This window comes from Vigna angularis, chromosome 10 (genome assembly GCF_016808095.1).
Source record: "Vigna angularis cultivar LongXiaoDou No.4 chromosome 10, ASM1680809v1, whole genome shotgun sequence".
Lineage (NCBI taxonomy): Eukaryota > Viridiplantae > Streptophyta > Magnoliopsida > Fabales > Fabaceae > Vigna > Vigna angularis.
The window spans coordinates 28225209-28232740 of NC_068979.1; the positions used below are offsets into that span (position 1 = coordinate 28225209).

The 7532-nt window shown below is 30.9% G+C and overlaps 1 pseudogene; it reads left to right on the plus strand.

The window, feature by feature from the left end:
* The first annotated feature begins 1294 nt into the window (after nt 1-1294).
* LOC108334964 (SNAP25 homologous protein SNAP33-like) lies at nt 1295-5626 on the plus strand (annotated as a pseudogene).
* Nucleotides 5627-7532: the final 1906 nt, after the last annotated feature.

Below are 7532 nucleotides of genomic sequence, written 5' to 3' on the forward strand. Positions count from 1 at the left end.
AGTTCTATGCTCCACACCAAGATTTGCATTTGATATGCATTTGCTTTTGTGGATTGTAGCAATTCGTTAAGGTTTTATCCAACTTTCATTAAATATTTTCCTTTAAGTTCAATGTCCAAAATTGGACTAGAATCATATAATATAATTTCAAAATAAATTTTTTGAAATGTACTTAAAATCATAATTTAGAAGTTATGCAATATGTATGGTTTTTAAAAAACTCCACCTTTTAAAGCACTCCAAAAAAATTGTTCTTACATTCATATTAAAGATCATTGAATCATGAATGTGATGGAAAAAGAATAAACCAAATTGGATAAGTGAGGCTAAATTTATGCATCAATCAATTAGCAAAGGTCAAAGCTATCATGTACAACTCATTTTGTATTTTTTAGATTAAACTCCATCTTCCATAAAACTGCAAAAGATATGTTCATACTATTAAAGCAGTGCAGCGAAATGGTTAGCGTGAACAATAAACCAAAATGGGATGAATTGGTTTCTTATCACAAATCGTGCTTTTAATAATTTTATCGTATTATTTAAAATTTTTAGAGGTTTTTGTGCAAATACGGTGAACAAATATTTAGAGACTGATGAGAAGAGTGTACGAGAAACTAAGCCAAACAGTGAGCATGAGAAGACATGACGTTAAGAATGAGGTCTCCGAAGAGTTTTTAGTCGAGGGTTTTATTGTGAAACAAATTTGAACTAGGTTTGATTTCAATATTTGGCTTGAATGCTTGAGATGAAATAATGTTTTTGTTACATAAATATTTTATAAGGTTATTTTATTTTTACTTTGGTTAGCACAATCGTGGGTATGGTTGTTTTTGGATGAAAATCTTAATATTTATGAAAACTACCATAAATTTTGATTGAGATTGTTAATTGTCCTGAGCATACTTCATTTTGAAATGTAATTGGAGAATATATTTTAAGTTAAAGTGTTGCATTGGTTGACTCTAGTTCATCATGCTATACTGCCTTGATATATGCTCTGTTTGAGAATAACTTGTGGTTTGAATCTTAGTGGAATAGGTAATACTTTGTGTGTAGTTATGTGAATTATAATGTAGTTGGAACAGAGGTAAGTAAAGACTTGTATTTGTGCTTGAATTAGTGGTTGTTTGATCTAAAGATATTATTCGTATAATCTAAAAAAAATTACCTAGCAAAATTTTATATACGGATGTTTAAAATTAATTATTAAAAAATAAAAATAAAACTTGAAATTTTTTTCTCTCGCTCCATCACTAAAAAAAAATAGAAAATGGGACCCTCTCACGTTCATTTCTAAAGAAGCTTGAACATTTCGGATTTAGGACTCTATGTGCACGCCATTATTTGCTTGCTCACAAGCCAACGCGAACCATCGTAAGCCATCATTCGTCGACCATGGCTTTACCAACTTCTTATAGAAACCCTCTTCTTCTTCCTCAGTTGTTTAGACCTCTCAAATTCGTGCTTCTTCACGAGTCTTTCTGAGCACAACTTTTCCTCTCTCTGGTACATCTTGCTTTCTCTTATACAAGTTTTGATTTTGATGATTCTGTTGCTTGGATAAGCCTTTTAATCCATCTGGGTCTTCTGTTTTTCGTTCTTGTGGCTTGCTTTATTCTCGAAAATCTCGTGTTTCTTGATCCTTTTACACAGGCTTCTGAAAAAGAAATGTTATTTATTTTTTGTTGGGATTTTGTGTACTTTTTTTATTCTTTAAATCCGTGTCCTGTCATTGTTAGGGGTTGTTGATTCCGTTTTTCAGTATGGTTCTTTACACTTGATTGCTTTGGTCCGATTTTTTGGCTCCATCATTAACCTGTAGTTTTAGTCAAGTTATGAATAAGGTTTCTTGACAAAATTAGTGCTTTTGTGATAAGTGATTTAAGAATTTTATATTTGGGTTTCTTTTGCTTGTTGAGGAACATATACAGTGATTGAATAGCACTTGATTGTCTTTGCAGGGAAAAATTAGGTTATCTTTTTAGGTCGAATCAGATTTTGAGAAATTTACTTCTTAATCTGGCTCTGAATCAATTTTGCAAGAAGAGAGATAATGCCCGGTGCAAAGAAATCTCATTTGAAGGATGCTAAACCTAGTTCTATTGAATCTTGGACTAATCCATTTGATTCTGATGATGAGGAGAAGCATACCAAAAAGTATTGTTACGCTGGAAGTTAACAGCAACCCCTTGATGCCACTAAGAAATCATCATTTACATCGTATGCTTTTCAATCGGCCAACCGGAACAAGTACAATAATAATTTTGGCGATTCAGGCAGATTAGAGAATCAATCGGTTAAAGAACTGGAGAGTTCTGCTGTTTACAAGGCTGAAGAGACCACAAATTCAGTCGACAACTGTATGAAGTTTGCAGAGAATATAAGAGAGGTTGCCACCAAAACACTAGTCACCCTTCATCAACAGGGTGAACAAATTACCAGGAGTCACCATGTTGCTGTTAACATTGACCACGATTTAAGTCGGGTATCAATCTTCTTCATGCTGTTTTACCTTGCTGAAAATATTGTGATGTTATGAAACCCCTTTTGAATTCAAATAGCATTCTGCTCTAAATCTAACTAATTATTTTTTTCAGGGGGAAAAGCTATTGGGAAGCCTTGGTGGCCTCCAAAAGTTAGAAACCAAAGAAGACACGAGCAATAACAGGCCCAGTTATTGTTGGAGGTTAATGTCTTCTCCGCATAGTCATAATTGATGATTAAAAAACCTGTTTTTCTCCATTATTGATGATTAACAAATGTGGTGTAATTATGGTTGTGATACAATGATATAATATTAAGTCACTTTAATTCTCTATATAAATAATCTAGGATATATTTTGGTTAATTTGTAGATATTAGTTAGAATCTATAAACTTGCTTGGGTTATGTTATATTTGGATGTAGTGTTTATATTTGATCTTAAACATATACGTACGTAGCTTAAATATGATTTTCATAAAGAAAAATCTACTTTGACTTCGATATCAGATTTAATTTTGGTTTTTAGAAAATTGTGACACTTATACTGAATGAAAATCACTTGATTTATCCATGATAATTGGAGGATAATAGATTTAACTTCCTGAAGTAGATAAGTGTGAATTAGTTGGATGATCCCTTTTCATTAATTTCCTGTAAAGAAAGCAAACTAGTGTACTATTTTATTTAGAAGTATGCTAATGATCTCTTTAGATTATTTTAATGTAGAAAAAGAAAAAGCAGTGAAACTGCTCTTGTTTGAATAATTATTTGGTTGCATTATTTTTGCTTTCGTTACAGCAAAATAATGAATTTTCTAGTATTAATTAATTTTAGTCACTACTTATTTATAAGTTTCAACGTCTGACTTGGGGTTGGCATGGTATTGGCATGGTGAGTTTCTTATGTTATCTGCTAATAACTGCAGGCACTGATAAAGTCAACTAGCAGACTTAGAGACACATTACTTACAAAAGATGAACCAAAGTTGGCAATCCCACTGTTACTACTTCTTGCTCAACATCGATCTTTGTAAGTTTGTAAACTTCAAAAATTGTTATGATTGTCTATCAAGATTCCTTTCTCAAAATTTAATGTTCTTGCAAAGCTGTCGTAAACGCAGATGCATCCTACATGAAATCCACACCATCTACCTATCTCTCTGTTTGGAGAGTTCAATATTTACCATAGAGATAATGATTCTTGAATATATTATGTAACATCTTTTATGCTTTTAGACCTTATATGACTCATACAGTTAACAAAATAGTTATTTGAATATAGAAATTTAATAATCTTGAACTTCTATGTTTTCATGAAATGTTTATTATAGAAAGACTAGGAACATGATACCAATATTTTGCCAACTTAAGTTAAGAAATAGTGAGTTCTGAAGCTATTGAAGTCTCATTTAAATTGGGCATATACTGCTTCCTTATTCCAGCAAAGTCAAAACTCAACTTTTGGGCATATACTGCTTCCTTATGTTACACAGGTTAATGTCCCTCTTCTTTCTTATCTTACTTTGCCTTTCGAATGCCAGTTCACTGCTGATTTAATAGCCATGAATGGATTTTATCATCATCAGTACCTACCAAGAGATTGCAGGAACGTAAGTATAATATACCTAGTAATTTCTTTTGTCTTGGAAACCTCTGAGAGGCATGTGGGCTAGTTACTATTTTGCTTAAGCATCTCTCTAGACATCTTTATATATCTTTATATAGACATCGTTCATCTGTTACATTATTTTATTGTTCATCTAGTTAGAAATTTCCTTTATGCCTTTCTTACATTATTTTTTCCCCCTTCTATAGAACACTAGAATATGTATTTGACATCTCATATTTTATAAGAAGCTATTTGATGCTAGCCATTCACATTTATGTACTAATGTTATTATTATGGGTTATTGCTTTAAATCTTGAAACTGGTTTTCCCAGAGGAACATTGTCAAGTGGTATAGGACCTATTTTTTGGGATAAAGCGTATGGACTGGAAGTAGAGTGTATCATGACATAACCAATAGCTCTTTAACAGGCTCAAGTGGAACAATAGAAGTACAGAAACCAGATTTTTTTTGAATATTTAATGCTTAATTCTTCCCCTTCTTAACATCCTAATTTTAGGACCTTTTCTCTAATCCCTCCACACTAATCAATATCACGCTGTAGTGGACTGGAGTTGCCCTGGTTTGCTATGAGATTCAAATAGTGAAGATTTTCCAATAATTGACATTCGGTTATAATAATGGCGAAAATAGCATAGCTGGCTACTATGAAGTTAACTCTGTTTTGACTTTTCTTCCTTTAGAGTTTTAAGGAAATATTTTTTCCTTTCTTTCATCCTTTATTCTCCCATTCAACTTTCTAGTTCATTTCATAATTTGATCTTCTTTCCAATTTTGACTTCATTACCATGCCTTTATTGCACCTAGATTGATGGTGGTTGTGTGCTTAAACTGTGACTTCTATTATTTATTTTGAATTTCTTTAGTTTTGGGTTTTCTTTTTGTTTTTGAGGATTTATGTGCGCACTATAAACTTTTTAGTTTGTATTATATTATTTAAAATAGTGTCCATCATGTTATCCTGCTATAGCGAGTTTAGAACTAGCCACTGCGCTGTGCCCTTTGAGATTGATAACTATAATGACTACATCATGACCTATTGCTTGCTTGCTGTCGTCTCACGATTCCCCTGTCACTTTTTTGAAATGTCTAATTTTGATATATTTGATCTTTGAAATCGTAATTTGACTGTCAATTATGCTATATTCATATAATAGCTTAGAATAGTTTGAAACACCATCGTTAGTTTCTTTCAAATATTATGAAATCAATTGCATAGGTTGGTTGTGTTCATAATACTATTTTTTACTATAGCATACACTTAATAGTGAAGGCATATTAGTATACCCCTTCCTTTCCAGATATTTTAATTTTTTTTCTTATTGGAATTTCAGGAGACATCTTGCACTCTTACAGGGTATCATGATCGGACAATTTTCTCAGTTCATTGGTCAAGGTAAAATGACACTTGCGTCTCACTTGGCATTTACATAAACTTGCTGCCTTTGTTAATGTAATTTCTATTGAATTTCTATCTATAATATATGTGTGGCTTTGAGAATGCCATTATTTTTATCAATGTCTATTCTTGATGTTGATGATGTCAAATTAAGTAACATTATTATGGGATAAAGGAACTATATGTTATGGCCAACCACCTTTAATGAGTTAATCTCAAATTTAATATTGATCTCAGAATCCAATTTATGATATTTACTTTAATAAAGAATGCATAGTGGAATTTCTTAGTGGTTTGTATTTGGTGACTTTGCTACTATTTTCATTTCACATCTAATCTAGTCTTAGCAAGTTTGTTTTCTCAATTACTTTGTTATCATGTTCCTTCTGGTCACCATTAAGTTTCTTCAGCTTAATTGAGGTCCCACGTTGTGCGGTCCCATGTTGCACGTCAAATGTTTTGGTTTGTGGGATCGAGGTTAACCGTCTTTCGAGTTCTGTTTTTTCAATTCCTTGCACCGATCATTATTCGACTGTATTGAGAGTTTACTTGTAGAGGATAGCAAAGATTCGACAATCTAGCAATCAATGTGTATTAAATTAATTGACATATTGAAATACCTCAAATTTGTATTTATAGATTTCAAGACGAGTTTTGGATTAATGCTCACTTAATTATAGCCTAACCGGTAATCATCATGTTTTAGTTTAAGTTAATCATTTTTAATTTTAATTCTTGCTTACAGACTGCTTTGTTAGGTGTTCTTGACTAATGGAACCATTCAATATTGAACTAACGGAATAGTTATATGATACATAAACTAATTTATAATATATAAATGAATTTAAACTTTATTTTATAAATTAATTAAATTAAATTAAATTAAATTAGATTTAAAATTTACGTTATGATACGTGTTCGAGCAATGTTTTGTTGTTTAGAAAATATGTGAAGAAGTTAATGATGTTTTGGTCGGAGGCTGTTGTCTTTGTTAATAAGATATAATTTTGGTATGAAAAGGGGACAAAATATGAACCAATTCAAAACCATCGAAGACCCGTGAAAGTATAGCACATGGCTAAGGCGTGTACTTTACCTAATCATAAAATGCGACGAACGATTTATGCTCTATTCATTTCTATAGATAACACTCACCAAACTATGTCCCTGTGGTGGGGACGAATATAATTATCTTTGAAATACACTAAGTAACCCACTTTAAACAAAATTAGAATATAATAGGTAAAATTTTATTTAAGTACATAATTTGCACAGTGGATTAAAGTTGACAACTAATGAGTAATATATATTTCTTGGATATGACTTTTACTTACCAAACATTGTTTTAATAATGTCGGAACCACCGTATTCACCCATATCCTACACATATTAATCTATTATTTATTGGATTTTTTCTGTTGAGAATTAAAATTAATGCTTTCGTATACATTAATAAATAGTCACGACTAATAATAAATTTATAAAAGGCAATTTAAATTTGATATTTTTTACATTGAACAGGATTTGTACTTACAAATTTCCTATTAATCATAACCACTGATTAAATTTGTCGCATTCGGCAGTTTCTTTTGGTGTAATAATTCTCCAGTTAATAATCGATTAAATTACATGAAAAACAAATAAAAAAGTATTAGCGTATATTTTTATGAACATTACTAAATATGAATTAATTTAAGCTTGATTAGATTATTATAAATTAGAATACAAGTTTGGAGATTACGACTCTTCTCATTTTATCAACTAAACATTCTTACAATGTGTATTTCAGTATTTTACGCATTATCTCTGCTGGCGGTAAAAGAGCTCTTATTCTCAACCATTTCAAATTATTCTTTTATCTACATTTTTTGAATAAAAATTAAAAATTAAAATTATATATTAAAATTTAAGTAGGTAATAAACTCTCTTTATCTACTTGGGGTTGTGAGAATAAATTGAACTTAAATTCACTTATCAGAGTCATTAATAACTACTTTTTATGACTGAATAAAATAGATA